Genomic DNA, 19,850 nt, shown 5'->3' with positions numbered 1-19,850 from the left:
ATGCTGTTTCTCAGTCCATTTCCAGCACAGATTATACAAGCTTTCCACTTTCCACTCTCCATCCAGTATCACCTCATTGGAAAAATTCTCTCATCATTGGCAGAATGCTTCTGTCATCTCCACTTCACCTGCCATCTATTCCATCAACATGAGTGCCCTTTATACTGTCTCATATTGGTCTTCAGAATCTGTCCATGATTATCCCCAGCATCAGGCACACCAGTAGCACTATCAACACCATAAAGCATCCCTATAATGTCTAAGCCATTCCTTTCACACTGCGGGGATACTGTTATGTCTCACCATTCACTGAAACTCACTAAGCCACTTCCAAAGGTGCTCACAAATCTGTCCAAGAACACAATGTATTGAAAATAAAGGTTCCAATGTTTGACACCACATTAACAGAAACTTTACATGAACATTGGATAAAACACCGAAGTGTGTTGTTTGTTGGTATGAAATTGCACTCGGCGAAGGGTGAATGTGAGGGATGGCTAGTGAGATGGGAATGTAATAATGTAGATAGAGAGGGATGGATGGAGGTGCAAGGTAAGTTGGTGTGAGTAAGGATGTGCAGGGTTAGGGTAGGGAAGGCAGAGTGATGGGGATGTGATGAGAGGCACAGCAGGATGAGGTTGAGTGTGGCTTTGTACTCACGTTTTGTGATCTACTGAGATCATTAAAAGATTTGCGCTACTGCACCCAGGTTCTCCTGACCACATCCCTGCTTGTGCCCCCCTGTGCAACCAGGCTGTATTGTTCTGCTGGGGAGGTCTCTTCCGCCATGTGAAGGGACGAGGACCTCTCTGCCTGCTGTGACTCCCCTCATAAGCATATGGAGGGAGCCATGGGAGAACCTGGGTGCAGCCCTGAACCTCTGTACAGTGATTGTCAATGTTTGCAGCACTTCAATGCTGTAAAACACTGACAGCACAAATGTCAAAAGAAAGTTGGCCATGATCCCTTTAAGGAAACCGGCTGATGGCATGTCATGAATGACGTCACCAGACCCGCTTCCTTTAATTGCGCTGGGTGGGCTTAACAAGCCCCATCAATATAAATACATTTTCCAGAGCGAGATGGAGCCAGCAGCGGGGCCGTGACCCGCCACCGACATCGCCCACTTCGGATCCGCCTCGGTCAGTAAAATCCCTACATCTCTGGATCACAGGAGAAATGACTGGAAAAATGTGTTTGCTCATTAACATTGCACAACCAACACAAGCATATTTTTGTTATATGCAGATGAAATGTATGTTTTGCTTGTTACTTCCCCACCTCACTTGGCGCAGTTCTTGAAGCTTACTCTTTTAAGGATATGGATGTAGCTATCAGTGTATTGTACCATAAACAGTTGGTAAGTTTCACCTAAGCCACAGAAACAGACATTACTCTGTGTTCAAGGAAAAATAGAATTCTAATTAGAATCTTTAAAAAAAAATAACCATTTGTTCTAAGGTGATATGGCAGTGCAGTGCATCGATGTAGCAACATACTGCACCAGAGACTAGTAGAACGTGGATTTGGGCCAATGATGCCCACGTGACAAGATCCAAGTTTCAGTCAGTGGAAAGCAGGAAGAGGAGGCCAGGGACTTCCACACAGCAATCCTTGAATATTGAATGTAAAAGAACTCGTGATATATTTACTAATTTATGATTAATGCTCATGAATCAAAATTTGCTTATTTGATGCACAGCTTCTGTATCTTTAATAGAATTGATTTTGATCCCTTGATGTCAAAAGACCTATAGATCCCAGCCTGGAAGCGCTGTGGCAGATCCATACAACATGTTACTTATGCTCTGAATAATAACACATTATTGCAGTTTAATTGCTATTTTAACCACATAGTTAAAGAATACAAAACTCCAAGCATGTTTAGGATGCTTGAATTAGTCAATCTGCAATGTTCAGAAGTATTGTTCACGTTAATTACTGTTACCTTCCAGTAACTTGAGAAAATACATCAAGATGTTCAAATCACTTTGGGTTTCCCGTGGTCCTATCAATTCTAGACATAAAGAAATGTTTTCAGAATATAAAATCAGAAAAGATTTCATTGTATGAATGTTTTCAGTACTATGTGATGCCAAACACATGATTTGTTTGTTGGACAATTTCCCAGTATCCCAAATTAACTCATTTATTTTAAACTGTACTGATAGTTAATGGTTATGCCTTGAAACCCTGGCCATTGACTACTATTCAAAATGCACAGAAGGTCCACCAAAGAAAGTAAAGCAAAATGCTTTACTCAAAAGTGTTAATGAGAAATGTTTCCACATACACAAAGTACACTTTAGATGCCACAGTGGATAGAGGATGCAGTACCATAAAATCTTTAGAAGGTTCTGCATGTGTCTCTGGCATGTTGAGGCCAAACTGGTATGAACGAAATCTACTTTTGAAATCTGGCTGGCCAATTAGCTATGGCTCCAGACAGTTTAAAAAAAATGACAATAAATGTAAATTGAAATAAAACTTTACTGAATTTAATTGCATACGCAGGACAGAAAAAATATGTACCGGTGGCACTGTTATGCTTTTATAGACTGGGAAGATGATTCTCTTTGCTTCAGCAAAGTCCTTACACTAGATATGGTAAATGTAGGGCTGGATTTTCGACTGCTTTGCATCCCATTTAATGTGGGATGCAAAAATGATTTTTTGCGCGTGAAACGGGACGCACAAGATTTTGTGCCCAGGCGGAACTTTCGCCAATGGTTTTGCGGTGGCACTAAAACTTACCGCCCCCCTGCTGTCTGGACCGTTGGGATGACTGAAATCGTTGTGCATCACTGCACTAGTGCCCCGGGCGGATCTTTCGAGCATTTCGAGGATTTAGCATCCGCCCGAGAATGCGTCCAGAAAAACCAGACGGACCCAGAATGCACCAGGCACTAACGGTGCCATGTTGAAAGCGGAGGAGAGAATCGCAGTTGTGAGTGATTAAAAGGAGTGGGAGAAGAATGCTGCGTTACAGTATCCTTTAGATTGTGAAGTTTATGTGAGTTTCTAGTTTGTTTAATAAAGAACATTTAAGGACATTTTAAAAGATGGGTGCCATGCTAGGTCAGGAGCCAGTAATCCTGGCTGCTGTTGCCATATGGCTTCAACCTGGAAGAAGGCTTATTGTTGATCATTTGCAATGTAATCAAAGAGATCGCAGACGTATGGGGAGGAGGCCTTACACCCCCACGAGTTTACAGGGAACAACGTTCATACCTCCAGCTCTCTGGGGCACAGTGCGTTAGAAGGCTGTGCTTACGAAAAGAGGTGGTCACAGAGATATGCTAGCTCATAAAGGCAGACCTACAGCCTATCAGTGGCAACACGACTGCACTGCCCGTCGAGGTGAAGGTCACTGTGATACTTGCCTTCTATGCCACCTGCTCCTTTCAGGGTTCAGCGGGGGACATATGCTCCATCTTGCAGCACGCTACATATTGCTGCATTCGTCAGGTGAATAGGGCTATAGGTTTTGAAGGATTTGCTGGCTTCCCCAAGGTTCAGGGTGCCCTTGACTGTATGCACATTGCCCTGCGAGCACCTTTACAGAATGCAGAGGTTTTCCGATACCGAAAGGGATTCCACTCCATGAACGTACAGATCGTCTGCGACCATACACAGCGCATCATGGCAGTCAATGCCCAATATCCAGGGAGCATCCATGATGCTTTCTGTTGTGCATCTGTAAAGCATACACTCCCATGTTTCGCCACCAGGGAGCTCAACCCCTGAAGTCTGAAGGGAGCCCAGCAACCCTTGGGAGCACTGTATATAAGCCAGCCCCTAAGGCCTGTTCCTCACTAGGAGTGTCTTATTAAAGCCTGAGATCACTGTTACTTTTAACCTCCCTGTGTACAGCCTCATCTGTGTTAGGAACACAATAACTGGCGACGAGAATACAAATCCAATGCAAAGATGCAGCAAACTGTGGGCATCCTGGAGAAGTTCTCGGAGGGTGAGGACTGGGAAGCCTATGTCGAATGGCTAGATCAGTACTTTGTAGCCAACGAGCTGGATGGAGAAGGGTGCGCTGCAAAAAGGAGAGCGGTCCTCCTCACGGTCTGCGGCCACCGACCTACAGCCTCATGAAGAATCTTCTGGCTCCAGTGAAACCGACAGATAAGTCGTATGAGGAGCTGTGTACACTGGTTCGGGAGCATCTTAACCCGAGGGAGAGCGTGCTGATGGTGAGGTATCGGTTCTACACGTACCAGCGATCTGAAGGTCAGGAAGTGGTGAGCTACGTTGCCAAGCTAAGGCGACTTGCAGGACAAAGTGAGTTTGATGGCTACCTGGAGCAAATGCTCAGAGACTTTTTTGTACTGGGCATTGGCCACAAGACCATCTATGAAAACTTTTGAATGTAGAGACACCGACCCTCAGTAAGGCCATTGCGATAGCACAGGCGTTTATGTCCACCAGTGATAACACCAAACAGATTTCTCAGCACACAAGTGCTAGCAATGTTCATAAATGAACTGGAACTGTGTTTGTGAGCAGAAATGTGCAGGGCAGAAACCATAAGTCGGCAACTCCTAGCAGGCCTCAGGTGACCCAGATGACTCAGAGTCCCCGACAAAGGATGAATGCAAGGCAATTCACACCTTGTTGCGTTGTGGAGGCTTCATTCAGCCTATTCATGCTGCTTCAAAGGGTATGTTTGCAAGAGCTGTCGAACAATGGGGCACCTCCAACGAGCATGCAACCGAGCTGCAAGCTCTGCAAAACCACCATGTGGCAGAGGAAGATCGCTCCATGGTGGATCAAAGCACTTTCGAGCCTCAGAGAGAGGAGGCAGATGCTGAAGTACACTGGGTGCACACATTTTCGACGAAATGTCCACCTATAATGCTAAACGTAAAATTGAATGGCTTACCCATAGCCATGGAACTGGACACTGGCACTAGCCAATCCATCATGAGTAAAAAGATGTTCGAGAGACTGTGGTGCAACAAGGCATTCAGACCAGCCCTGAGCCCCATCCACACGAAACTGAGAACGTATACCAAAGAGCATATCACTGTCCTGGACAGTGCCATGGTCAAAGTCACCTACGAGGACACGGTGCACGAACTGCACTCTGGATTGCCCCGGGCGATGGCCCCACACTGCTTGGAAGGTGCTGGCTGGGCAAAATCCGCTGGAACTGGGATGATATCCGAGCACTATCACATGTCGATGAGGCCTCATGTACCCAAGTTCTTAACAAATTTCCTTCCCTTTTTGAGCCAGGCATTTGAAACTTTTCCGGGGTGAAGGTGCGGATCCACTTGGTCCTAGAGGCACGACCCATTCACCACAAGGCGCGAGCAGTACCTCACATGATGAGGGAGAGAGTGGAAATCGATCTGGACAGGCTGCAACGCGAGGGCATCATCTCCCCAGTGGAATTCAGCGATTGGGCCAGCCCGATTGTTCCAGTAGTCAAAAGTGATGGCACGGTCAAGATTTGCGGCCATTATAAAGTAACTATTAATCGTTTCTCGCGACAGGACCAATACCCGCTCCCTAAGGCAGACGACCTATTTGCGACGCTGACAGGAGGCAAGACGTTCACCAAGCTCGACCTGACTTCAGCCTACATGACGCAGGAGCTGGAGGAGTCTTCGAAGGGCCTCACTTGCATCAACACGCACAAGGGACTGTTCATCTACAACAGATGCCCGTTTGGAATTCGGTCTGCTGCAGCGATCTTCCAGAGAAACATGGAGAGCCTACTCAAGTTGGTACCACGCACGGTGGTCTTTCAGGACGAGATATTGGTCATGGATCAGGACACTGCCGAGCACCTACAAAACCTGGAGGAGGTCCTCCAGCGACTGGATCACGTAGGGCTGTGACTGAAGAGATCGAAATGCGTCTTCATGGCAACAGAAGTGGAGTTTTTGACGAGAAAGATCGTGGCCCACAGACGCCAAGACTGAGGCTATCAGGAATGTGCCCAGGCCACAGCACGTCACGAAGCTGCGGTCGTTCTTGGGACTCCTCAACTATTTTGGTAACTTCCTACTGGGGTTAAGCACCCTTTTAGAGCCCCTACATGTGTTAGTGCGCAAAGGTGAGAACTGGGTATGGGGGAAAAAACAAGTAATTGCTTTTGAGAAAGCCAGAAATATTTTGTGCTCCAACAAGTTGCTTGTATTGTATAACCCGTGTAAAAGACTTGTGCTAGTATGTGACGCATCGTCGTACGGAGTTGGGTGTGTATTACAACAAGCTAACGTTGCGGGGAAGTTGCAACCTGTCGCCTATGCTTCCAGGAGCTTGTCTAAGGCCGAGACGGCCTGCAGCATGATTGAGAAAGAGGCATTAGCGTGTGTGTTCGGAGTAAAGAAAATGCATCAGTACCTGTTTGGTCTCAAATTTGAGCTGGAAACCGATCACAAGCCCCTCACATCCCTGTTCGCTGAAAACAAGGGAATAAATACTAATGCCTCAACCCACATACAAAGGTGGGCACTCGCGCTATCAGCGTATAACTATACCATCCTCGACAGCCAGGCACCGAGAACTGTGTGGATGCTCTCAGTCGGCTACCATTGCCCACCACGGGGGTGGAAATGGCGCAGCCTGCAAACTTGTTGATGGTGGCGCAGCCCGCAGACTTGTTGATGGTCATGGAAGCATTTGAAAATGATAAGTCACCTGTCACGGCCCACCAGATTAGGACTTGGACCAGCCAAGATCCTCTGCTGTCCCTAGTAAAAAACTGTGTGCTGCATGGGAGCTGGGCCAGCATTCCTGTTGAAATGCAAGAGCTAATCAAGCCGTTCCAGCGGCGAAAGGACGAACTGTCCATTCAGGCAGACTGCCTGTTGTGGGGTAACCGCGTAGTGCTACCAAAAAAGGGCAGGGAGACGTTCATCTCGGATCTCCACAGCACACACCTGGGTATAGTAATGATGAAAGCAATAGCCAGATCCCACATGTGGTGGCCCGGTATCGACTCTGACTTAGAGTCCTGTGTACGGCAATGCAGCATGTGTGCTCAGTTGAGCAACGCGCCCAGAGAGGCACCACTAAGTTTGTGGTCCTGGCCCTCCAGTCCATAGTCGAGGATCCATGTCGAGTATGCGGGCCCGTTTCTCGGTAAAATGTTCCTGGTGGTGGTGGATGCTTTTTCAAAATGGATTGAAGGTGAAATAATGTCGGGAAGCACCGCCACCGCCACCAGTGAAAGCCTAAGGGCCATGTTTGCCACCCATGGCCTGCCTGACATACTGGTCAGTGACAACGGGCCATGTTTCACCAGTGCCGAATTTAAAGAATTCATGATCCGCAATGGGATCAAACATGTCACCTCGGCCCCATTTAAACCAGTCTCCAATGGGCAGGCAGAACGGGCAGTACAAACAATCAAACAGAGCCTTAAACAAATCACAGAAGGCTCACTCCAAACCCGTCTGTCCCGAGTACTGCTCAGCTATCGCACGAGACCCCACTTGATCACAGGGGTGCCCCCGGCTGAGCTACTCATGAAAAGGACACTTAAAACCAGACTCTCGCTGGTTCACCCCAACCTGCATGATCAGGTAGAGAGCAGGCGGCAGCAACAAAATGTGAACAATGGTCGTGCCACTGTGTCACGGGAAATTGATCTGAATGACCCTGTGTAAGTGCTAAATTATGGACATGGTCCCAAGTGGATCACGGGCACGGTGATAGCTAAAGAAGGGAATAGGGTGTTTGTAGTCAAAGTAGACAATGGACAAATTTGCAGAAAGCACCTGGACCAAACAAGGCTGCAGTTCACAGACTGCCCTGAACAACCCACAGCACACACCACCTTTTTTGAGCCCACAACACACACCCAAAATATCAACGACACTACGCCGGACCTGGAAATCGAAACCATCACACCCAACAGCTCAGCAAGGCCAGGCTCACCCAGCAGCCCTGCAGGGCCAACAACACGCCAGCCCAGCGAGGGCACAGCCAACACACCAGAACAGACATTGTACCGAGGCGGTCCACCAGGGAAAGAAAGGCTCCCGACCGCCTCACCTTGTAAATAGTTTTCACTTTGACATTGCGGGGGGGGAGTGATGTTGTGTATCTGTAAAGCATGCACTTCCATGTTCCGCCACCAGGGAGCTCATCCCCTGAAGTCCCAAGGGATCCCAGCATCTCTTGGGAGCACTGTATATAAGCCGGCCCCTAAGGCCTGTTCCTCACTCTGAAGTGTCTTAATAAAGACTGAGGTCACTGTTAATTTAACCTCCCTGTGTGCAGCTTCATCTGTGTTATGAACACAATACTTTCATCTTGCACGAGAGTAGTGTCTCACGTATGTTCCAGCATCAACGACAAGGCCAGAGCTGGATGCTCGGGGACAAAGGTTACAGCCTCGCCATCTGGCTCATGACACCCCTCCGGAACCCTCAGACAGAAGCCGAGTATCACTTTAATGCGAGCCACGCAGCCACACGCAACATAGTTGAACAGACAATTGGAGTGCTCAAGCATTGCTTCCAATGCCTGGACCACTCTGGAGGCTGCCGACAATACTCCCCTCAGCAGGTCTCTGAGTTCGTTGTGGTGTGCTGCACACAACTTAGCCATCATGAGGGGACAGGAATTGTCAATGGGGATTGCAGGACCATCTCAGGAGAAGCAGGGGGAGGAGGAGGAAGTTGAGGAAGAGGAGCCTGGCGAGGAACCCATGCCACCACCACAATCACAGGGGAGGCACCGTGGAGATTCCACCGCTGCAAAAGCCTTAGGTCGACAGCTCATAATTGAACAATTTGCTTCAAGAGTGAACAGCACATTTGAGCGTTGCCTGGCCACTCTGTCCCACCATGTTGACTATTCCCCCTCTTATTCTGCAAATGAGACACTACACAGGAATGGTTGAGGTAAAGAAAAAACTTATTGAACATTGTAACATTGTAATCTTTGTGACGCTCATTGTGAGACTTAAATAAAATAAAATGAGACGCATCCAGCAGTGTGATAATTCAACAACATTATCAAAACATAATCCAGCATCAAACATCAACAACATAATCCAGTGTGATATTGTAACGTAATGATACCGTAACATAAAATATACGTTGCATCCAGCATCAACAACATAATCCAGCAACATTAATTCCTGCCCCACTATTTTTCCCCACCATCTTCTGCCCCCCCTTCCCTTTGTCACCCTCCCTTGCCTGTTGCTCCTACTCAAAGTGACACCATGATTGTGTGCAGTAAGGCTGCCAGAGCCCTGCTGTGTTGGGGGAAGAGACAATGGAGATGCCATCTGGGGACATACTGTATCAGCTCGTGGCGTGGAAGGCCCGGCTTCTGACTGGCTCGCCTCTTCATCGGCGTCTGCAGTCACAGGTGGTTTGGGTGACAACCGTCACTGATGCTTGGTTGGTGTCTGAGTGGGGGGAGATGGAATGCTGTCATCTGGAGGACCACCTCCCATATCCGTGGAGCCACTCAGTTGCCGATGGTGCTGGTCACTAGCAACCAGAGCACCTTGCTGGCCAGCTTCGGAATCGTCACTTCCCCGTGTGACAGTGGGGAATGCAGAGCGTATGGCAGCAGGCATGGACTGCATCACCTGCCCAAGCTGAAGCAGCGACTCCAGTGTCACTGCTGGAAGCCACCAGCCTCATGTGGGCATTGATATCACGGCTCACATTCTGCGACCCTTCCTCGTAATGGTCACTTTCAGACTGTCAGTGCTCACAGAAATCCTACCCAAGACATCAAGGAGCTGACAGGTGAGCTGGATACTCTCCCTGGACATTCCCACCATGCCCAGTTCCACGTCTGCCTGTCTGTCAGCAGACTGACTTTGCTGACTCACTCCCCCGGAGAGATGGCCTGCGGGATTCAACCCCAGCACTGCGTTGCGGCAAGCCACTTGTCCCAGGAGCCACGGATTCGTCGAACCCCGAAAACGTCACGTCATCCTCAGAGGAGCTGAATGCCAGTGGTAGAACGGGTGGATTGATGCTACGCCGGAGTCGGCTCATTGGTATCCTCTTCTTCCTCCTCCAGACAATGACCTGATGTGGAGAGGTCCCTTGAGGGATGCTGCGCCTGTGACTGGTCATCTGGAAATAGAAAGCAACAGACGAGTGGTTAGCAGCAGGGGTGGGGCAGGGTGACATGTGAAAGGTCGCATAGCACAGATTCATTTGAAGGACCGCCGCGATTCCATTGTATCTAGTCGAGAGACACTGCAGGTCATTGCCCCAACCTAGTCCAGAGGCACTGCAGGACATTGCCCCAACCCTGCCCAGGGAGTGTACAGGACTTACCCTCAGTTTCCGAGCAGGGGTCAATGTCCTCAGTGGCAACTGCCCAATCTGTGACACCGATGAGGCCTGCCACACTCTACTCCATGTCCGTGAGTGGCAGGGTCTGAGGCGGACCGCTGCCTGACCGCACCTGCTCATGATGATTATGAAACTTCTTTGCCTGCAAAGATGAAAATGGGAAAGGTTACAAGAGGGTCCATCTGCTCTTGTGGTACAGACAGCCACCAAAGCACTTATACCATACTGTCTGAATGTAATACAGTCCTCTATTTAATGGCCTTGGAAGTTGCATGTGGTTCATCAGGAGGACATCAAAGTAGGGAGCCATCTTATAAGATCTCAGAAAGCAATCTTAATAATGTGCAAAATTAATTCATTGCAAATAGGGTGCCACACTAAGCCTGCCTATGTGTCATGCATTTTAGGAGGCAACCCACAGATTGCTGAGAGGCACCAACAGCATGAAAACAAATAGTGTATCAGATTTATCCTTGAAGTAATGAAGGAGTGCATGAATTGAAATGGTACTCACTCTGACGACCTGGGTGAGATCGTTAAATTTCTTTCGGCACTGTGTGCCAGTCCTGACCACAGTGTCCAAGACAGAGACTTCCTCAGCGATTTCCCTCCAAATCCTCTTAAATATGGATGGCAGTGGTCTAGAACCACCCCGAAGATGTAACTCCTGCCATCTTCTTTCCACAGCCCCCACTAGAGCTTCATTAGCCTCGTGGCTGAATCGCCTGGCATGCTGTCTGGAATCGTCCTCCTCCATCATCAAAATCCAAATGTAAAATGGCCGATTCAGCCCTGGTTGTACAGTGTATATGGGCGCAGCTAGTGGACGTGCCCTGCATTAGCGTTTGCAACAGGAGATCAGGCCAGAAGCACGTGAAAAAAAAATTGCGCATGCGCAGAATGGTAAATTGCATCAGCTCCGGCGCACAAAGTCTGTGGTACAACGCCGGAGTTAACGCTAATGGCCCTCGTGAACTTTCATTCGGCGAAAGTTCCTCGCTCTGGCTCTGACGTTAACCCGGCGCTAATTTTTTTTACTTCGCCGGAAATAGGCAAAAATGCAAAAAGCTGAATATCCAGCCCATAGTGATTGGATATATCAATAGGATTAATAATCCCTCCTTACTATGAAGATCAGGCCAGAGAGCAACAACTTGCATGTATAGAGTGCCTTTAACGTAGAAAAAGACAAAAATGGATGCTGAACCAAACAAGGAGATATTAGGAGGAGTGGGCAAAAACTTAGTCAAAGAAGTGAGTTTTAAGGCTAGTCTTAAAAGTGGAGAGGGAGGTGGAAAGGCAGAGAAAGGATTTCCAGAGAATGAAGCCAAAGTGGCTCAAAGCACAGCCGGCAATGATGAGGTCAAAGTAGGGTAGTGTTGCGCAAGAGCCTGGAGTCTGAGGAACAGAAGGTTTGGAGTTGGGGGGGGAGGGAGGAGGTTGGGGGTGGTTGTTGTAACATAGGAGGAAATCACAGAGATAGGGAAGGACAAGGCCATGGAGGGATTTAAACATAAGAATGAGAATTTCAAATGTGAGACGTTGGGGTCCAGCAGCCAATATAAACCAATGAAAACAGGGGGGATGAGTGGGACTTGGTACAAGATAGGATACAGGCAGAAGAGTTTTGGATGAGCTGAAACTTAGAGGATGGAGAATGGCAGAATGGCAGATTGTCATGGAGAACGTTGAAAGTTTTGAGTCTGGAGGTGACAAAGATAAAGCTTACAATTTTACCACAAATGGGCTGAGCTAGGGGTGGAAGTTAAAGAGATAGGTAAGCAAAAGCAAAGTACTGTGGATGCTGGAAATCTGAAACAAAAACATAAAATGCTGGAAATATGCAACAGGGTAGGCAGCATCTGTGGAGAGAGGAACAGAGTTAGCATTTCAAGTCAATGAACTTTCGAAAGAACTGCTAAGTTCCAGATAGGTACTCAGTCTTTGTGATGGAGTGGATATGGGGTCAGACAAAGAGTTCAGGGCCAAATAGAACACTGAGGTTGTAAACAGTATTGTTTAGCTTGTACCAGTGGCTAGGGGCTAATCCAACATTAATTGTCAATGGCAAGGATACAGAGTTTATGTTGGTGACCGAAGATAATGCCTTTGACGTTCTCTGTGTTTAGCTGGAATAACTTTCAGCTCATCCATGACTGGCTGCCGAGAGAAGTAGTGGAGAGGTTCAGTTTGATATGATCAGCATAGAAGAACATGCATTTACCTAGTGCCTTTTCGAGCTCAGGATGTCCCAAAGTGCTTCACAGCCAATGAAGTACTTTTGAAGTGTTGTCATTTTTATAATGTATGGAAACACAGTTGCCAATCTGTGCAAGGTCCCATCAACAGCAATGAGATGAATTAATGTTTTACTGATGTTGGTTGAGGCATAGATATTAGGCAGGATACTGGATGAACTCCCTTGTTCAAAAAGCGCCATGTGATCTTGAGAGGGCATATTGGGTCTGGGATAAATATTTCACCTGATTGCACATCTGACAGTGCAACATTCCTTTCAGTATAGCATTGTAGTGTCAACCTAGATTATGTGATTTAGTCTCTGGAGTGGGCCTTGAACCTACGACCTCTGACTCAGCGATGAGTGTTCTACCACTGAGCCAAGGCTAACACCTACATGTGGAAATCGACCCTATATACTGGAATCGGTAGTATAATTTAAAAATTTGCAGATGACACCAATTTGGGGGTTGTAGTTTATAAAGAGGAGGACTGCGTCAAAATAAGGGAAGACATTAATAAACTTCCAGAATGGGCATATCATTGGCAAATGAACTTCAATATAGAAAAGTTTAAGGTGGTACATTTTGGTAGGAAAAATAAAGAGGCCACATACTCCTTGGAAAATAAGGGGGTGAATAAGGGGGTATTTGAGCCTCCCATTCACTATTCTGCCAGAATATAACTGGCACAATCCCCATCAAACCAATAGAGAATATTGTTATTTACAGGAACATAGGGGGAGAATAAATCAAGCCCGAGGTATATAGCAATACAATCCAACAAAAACTGTGGATATTTTGTTGCTCATTGCATTTTGCACAATAAGATAACATTGCTTAGCATTGATTGTTGACTTGCTGGAGGGCAGCAATTCCAGACGGATGAAGGTTCATAGTACAAAGATCTTGTAGTCACCAGATGCATACCATCATCCATTGTTGCTTCTCCTGAATGTGTTTGGGTATCATTGTGATATCCCTGTATGTAGTACACTGTAACAATCAAGAACGATGAGTATATATCTATACATGGTCATACTTTGGTATATATGCTGTCTGGCTCAAGTACTACCCATGTAAATCATCACTGAAAAATTGAGACTGTTCAGAAAAAGAGTAATTTAAAATTAATGTTTAAGGAGACAACGGCAAAGAAAAATCTCACTCACAGAAAGAACTATGCTGACGATGCACTACATTTAAGATCTTTGTGATTTTTTATGCTGAAAAAAGGTATGGCAATTTATAATATTTATTTACACATGTATACATATTTCATTTTCTTAATTAGTCTTTTGAGACATGAGAATCTAAAATGTTTTATAACAATTGTTTCTGCAGTTTATGCAAATAATATTATTTTCATACCATTCATAATTTGACAGAAAATTTGCAAATCGCATTTCCTTTCACATTTAAATGCTTATTACTCCTGGAGACATACAGCAATGAATACTCCTCTCCCTGTCTCAGTGGCTGCTTACTTCCGGAGCACTAAAAACAACAGGATTCTATTGAAGTGAGTGTAGGGGTGTGGCTGGAGTATGGAGAGTGTCAGTGAGTCTGGGTGTTGTTTAATAGCAGTTATTAATGGCCTGCTGTTACTACCCCTTCCTTTATTCGCTGTACAAACTCTTTCCTAACATTCCCCATACCTCCAATTAATAATCCCCTTAACTTGGCTCATTAGTACTACTCACACTTCTGAGTCAGAGGGTTGTGGGTTCAAGGCCACGAAGAAGAGCAGGGGAGTTCATTTATCACTCGAACAACATCACCCAAAACAGATTAGCTGTTCATTTTTCTCATTGCTGTTTGTGAAACCTTGCTGTATGTAAATTGGCTGCCATATTTTCTTACAGTGACTATACTTCAAAAGTAACTCATTGAAGCATTTTTGGACATCCTATACAAATGCAAGTTTTTTTCATTTCTTTTTTAGCTTTGGAAGCAACATGCCAGGCACCTGATACATATAAAATACATTTCTATTTTTCCGCAGGTGCAGGTAATCTGAGAAAGGTGGTCACCAGTGCAATTTGTGGCAACACCAGAATGATGATCATAGCGTTGGTGTAAAGAGTTCATCATCTGAGAAATTCTAGGGAGGAAGATTGAGGGGATTGTTCATATTGTTTTGTTGTCAACCCCTGGATAAAAGGCAGCGCATACATTCCTATGGACTACAAATAAAAGAATATTAAGTCCAATGAACCAGAACTATCCTGTGTACAGTATTTATTATCTCAAGCTTTCTGTTTTATAGTGTCTGCCAACACTGTTATTTTAATGTAAATAACACCAGTCCAAACTTTCTGCACTGAATTGATCCTAGCTGTGATACATCAGCACACAATGGTTGCAAAAACCTACCACTCTGGAGGTATTCTGTTGACCCCAATGCATGAGGCGGATAATCCGGAGAAATTCAGCACTTTGTGGGGTTTTTTTTAGAGTGGGGCGGAAGTGGTCCCATCATTGGGGCAGGTGCGGTCGGGTCAGAGTAGCCCATCACTCGCAGGGCGGAAGTGGGGGCGGGTCGGAGTGGCTGACGCGGAAAGTCATCAGCACTGGCGTGTCACAATGTCCGTCCCCATCAGTTAAAGGGGAGGGCTGCTGCAAACTCTGCAGCCACTTTAGTGGCAAACACTGGGCCACCAGTGAGGGTTTTGACTGGGACAGTGGCCTGGCACCCAGCTCGGCTGAACCCGCGATCATAACTGTCAGCCCGACCTGGTAGTCGGCCGACAATAAAAATCATGGCGTCACCGGCAACGCCACCTCCCCTTTAAGGGTGACCGGGCCACCAAGTCACAGAAAGGGTACTGACAGAACAAGCTGTCGGGGGCACCAACTGGTGGCGGTACCGCTCCCACGGGCCAGTGTACGAACGGGGAAATTTCCCACGGGGCAATTTCGGAAAGGGGTCGGTAAGGGGTCGACGCGTGCATGAAGCAGTGGGAAAACAGGCTGAGCGGTCTCCTACACCGCTCCAAAAGTAAAGGAGGGCAATGTTCAAAATGGCGGCCCCTCCATGGCAACTCGGCAGCCGGTCTGCATCAACCCATAGCCACTGCTTTAAGGCAGCAACAGGCCTTACAGATAGGGGCAATTTCGGCCCCGATACTTCCTCTATTGCCTATATGTTAAGCAAAATAGGACTTTTTTGTAATGTTTGCCACCATAGAGAGCTACTCACAATCACTGAAGCATGGTACAGTCTAAGCAATATGTAATCTTTTAAAACTTCCAGCTATGATTATAGTACCATTCGACTCGTACGGCTTTTTAATTTAATTGGGTCAAGGCAAGTTACCTTCTGCATGTATACATAAATGAAGTCAGGCTTCTGAGGAATAAAAGAGCACTGCATGATTCATAACCTAAAGATACAGATGCCGGGTTATCTTGCAACAGGTGTTTTTCATTTTTGTTTTGACTATAACACGGTAACTAGTTTGACTATAACATGGTAACTAGTTTGACTATAACATGGTAACTAGTTTTAGCATTGCAGAAAATGGACTGGATGCAGAAACTAACAAACATTTCATTTAGCAAACTCTCATCACCTATGGGAATCAAAACTTCTCTCAACTCACACCCCTACCTGGCACCTTGAGTCACCATGAGGTGATGAGCAAGTCGTTGATCTCTAGCTATTAGAATGGTTTATATAATTCTATCAAAGATTTAAATTACCTTATGAAAATATTTGAAACTGCATTATTTGCATATTAAGACTGCTAAAATAGTTTTTATGGTAAATCACAGGACAATTCAGTCCATAAGGTTTATAAGCTTTATTTAAAGCACTTACCTGAAACAAGAGGACATGTATCTTTTGACGTCAACCAGCTTTTCTTTGTCCCTTTCATTCCGATTATTTGACTATCTTCACAGACCTTTGCCTCTTTGTGCATCTCAGAGCAGGTATCAATATATGTGCAATATCAACCCAAATTTTGCAGATAATAAATAATACTTGGATTTATATAACATCTTATTATATCAGAATGGTTCAGAGCGGTTCATACAATACATTACTTTTGAAATAGAGCGCTGGTTGATAGGATTGTCATTATTCGTCAACAACTCCATTATTGTTTATCACGCAACTACTAGGATGTTAAAAGGCGAGCTGGGCCATGAACATTTCTTGTCTAGCAATTCCTATTTCTGAATGATGATAATTGTGAAAGCCATTTTGTGTTAAGCAAAATTCCACAAGTAGCAATGAACCATTAAATCTGCTTTTGGTACAATTAGTTGAGGGAAGAAACAAAAACAGAAAATGCTAGAAATGAGGAACAGCACCTCATCTTTCGGTTAGGCACTTGACAGCATTTGGGACTCAACATCGATTTCAACAATTTCAAACCATAACCTCTGCTATCATTTTTTTTCTTTTTTTTCTCTTTCCCACGGCAGCTGTTGATGATTCTGCCATCTCCATTTAAACCCTATCTAGACTCATCTTTTGTTTCTTAACGTCCCATTACCATCTCCTTTTGCCTTGCACCATCATCCCTTTTGTCTCTTAGGGGCCAAAATTGCCCTCACCTTAAGGTCTGTTACCACCACAAATCGGCGGCCACACTGTAGAGTGGAATGGCCGCCGAATTTTGGTGGAATGGCCGCTGATAGCCCAATTGCCATTCTGAGTATTCCCGGCGGTGCCTCGATCCCCCCCATTAAGCTGCATTGCTGCCGATCTGTCTTAAGCACGCCATCACCATGTGCACTGCCGATCTAACCCCCTGACGGCAACATGCCCCTGGGAACATTTTCGGCCCGCTATAACAAGCTGTCACCCGGTGGTCCAGTGAGGCTGTGGCCTTCTGCAGTGGCGGTGCGGCTTACCTTAAGGGGGAGGATGCACTGCTGCTGCCAGCATGGCTGCCTGACAAATATGCCCCCAGGTTCAGCCGTGTCGCCATCAGGCAGCCTGGCACTCTCTCTTGGGTGACAGGCCGCTGGCTCGGCCGAAACCCTCTCTGGTGGCCAGTGGCCCGAAGTTTTAGAATCACCGAAGCTCTCCTCTTTAAATGAAGGGGAGAGCCGTGGTGATGTAATGACGTCCCCTCAGTTGCTGTCACCGCCGTGTCTTTGCCCCTCAGGTGTAGTCACCGCCCCCATTCTGATCGAGTTCCGGATCGGAGAGAAAAAAAACAAAGAGCCAAATGTCGCTCAACAGGCGACCTGAACCGCAGCTGCGGTAAAAACCATCGAAACAGGGTGGGAGCGCCCCGTTTCAGGCGGGGGGGGGGGCAATTTCTGCCCCTCAATCTCTTCCACCTTATCACAGACCTTCCCTTTTGTTCTTTCCTCCCCTCCCCATTTACCTGCCCGTACACTTGCTTAAAAACCTGTTACATCTCTAACTTTTTCCAGTCTGACAAAAGGTCATAGACCTGAAATGTTAACTCTCTTTCTCTCTCCACAGTTGCTGCCTGACCTGCTGAGTATTTCCAGCATTTTCTGTTTTTGTTTCAGATTCCAGCATTCGCAATATTTTGTATTTGTAGTTGAGGGAAGCATGTTGGTCAGGAAACTGGAAAACACCCTGCGTTTTTTTGATGAAAAGTTCACCTCTGTCTGACCACCAGAATGTTAATAGAACGGTTTACAATCAGTAGAAGTTATGTGTGAATATAATACAAGAAAACAATCTTTCACCAATGTCCAGCTAAGAATGGGGTATATGCCAACTTGGTAACACTGAAGGAGGAACAGGGGTAGAGTTCAATTCAAATACAGAAAGCACAACAACTACACAACCCCATCCCATTCCCATTTATTTTTTTCTTAATGCAAATTGCTGAATTGCAAATATTCTAGAACCAAGCAACAGAAAATATCCGCTCAGTCATGGAAATCCTATCGTTGGGCTGGCGTCTGCATATCCAAGTCCCAGCATTTCCAGCACATTCCTGAGAAGTTATAGCAGGAATGCACCAAAAGATCCATAGATTTCCAGGATTATGTTGTCATTACTGTTAGTTTATTGAGAAATCGGTAATTGATGAACCAGAAATTCTGTGGGCTAGATTTTTGACAGGTTTGCGACCGGTTTTTCGCCTGGGCGGAAATTTCAGCAGTGGTTTTGCGGCGGCGCTAGAACTTGGTGCCCGCCCGATGTTTTCACCGTTTGGATGACGTCAATTGGGATGCAATGCTGCGCTGTCGCCCCGGGCGGAAAATTCGGTGATATCGTCCGATTTACCGTCCGCCCGGGAAACCGCCAGAAAAAATCAGTCGGACTCAGGGCGCACCCGCGCTAATGGCGCCATCTTGAAAACGGAGCAGAAGTTCAGTGCATAAAAGGATTTGGAGAAGAAGGCTGCATTTTACACTGTGAAGTTTTATGTGAGTTTATAGTTCGTTTTAAAGGATATTTAAGGACATTTTAAAAAATGGGGGCTATACTATGTCATCCATTATTCCTGTCTGTTTTTTCTATGCAGCGTCAAGCTGGAAGAAGGCATATTGTTTATCATTTTGAGCGTAATCAAAGAGGTCCCATGAGTTTACAGGGAACATTGTTCAAACCTGCAACTCTCTGAGGCACAGTGCGTTAGCAGGCTGCACTTCCGAAAAGAGGTGGTCACACTGCCAGACCCACAGCTTAGCAGCAGCAACAGGACTGCACTGCCCGTCGAGGTGAAGGTGACTGCGGCACTTGCCTTCTAAGCCTCCAGCTCCTTTCAGGCATCAGCGGGAGACATATGCTCCATCTCGCAGTATTGCTGCACTCGCCAAGTGACTATTGCACTGTACGCATGCAGGATGGACTTCATAAACTTCCCAATGACCAAGGAGGCCCAGAATGAGAGGGCTGTAGGTTTTGGACGAATTGCTGGCACCTTTACAGAATGTAGAGGTTTACTGAAACTGAAAGGGATTCCACTCCATGAACGTACAGATCATCTGTGACCATACTCAGCGCATCATGGCAGTCAATGCCCAACATCCAGGGAGCATCCATGATGCTTTCATCTTGCATGAGAGCAGTGCCTCAAGCCTGTTCAAGTATCAACCACAAGGCCAGAGCTGGATGCTGAGGGACAAAGGTTATGACCTCGTCACGTGACTCATGACCCTCCTCCGGAACTCTCAGACAGAAGCCGAGCATCGCTATATTGAGAGCCATTTAGCCACACACAACATTGTCGAACAGCCAATTGGAGTGCTCAAGCAGTGCTTCTGATGCCTGGACCACTCTGGAGGCTGCCTGCAATATTTCCCTCAGCAGGTCTCTGAGTTCATTGTGTTGTGCTGCATGCTACTCAACTTAGCCATCATGAGGGGA

At 46.4% G+C, this 19,850-nt stretch overlaps 1 protein-coding gene across 1 annotated transcript in view; it reads left to right on the top strand.

Annotated features, from left to right (window-relative positions):
• Window positions 1–19,850, top strand: part of veph1 (ventricular zone expressed PH domain-containing 1) — a 451,519-nt gene that overhangs the window by 310,652 nt on the left and 121,017 nt on the right. The window lies entirely within an intron of this gene.

This window comes from Pristiophorus japonicus, chromosome 6 (assembly GCF_044704955.1).
Source record: "Pristiophorus japonicus isolate sPriJap1 chromosome 6, sPriJap1.hap1, whole genome shotgun sequence".
Taxonomy (NCBI): Eukaryota; Metazoa; Chordata; class Chondrichthyes; family Pristiophoridae; genus Pristiophorus; species Pristiophorus japonicus.
This window is presented reverse-complemented; position numbering and strand designations above follow the sequence as displayed.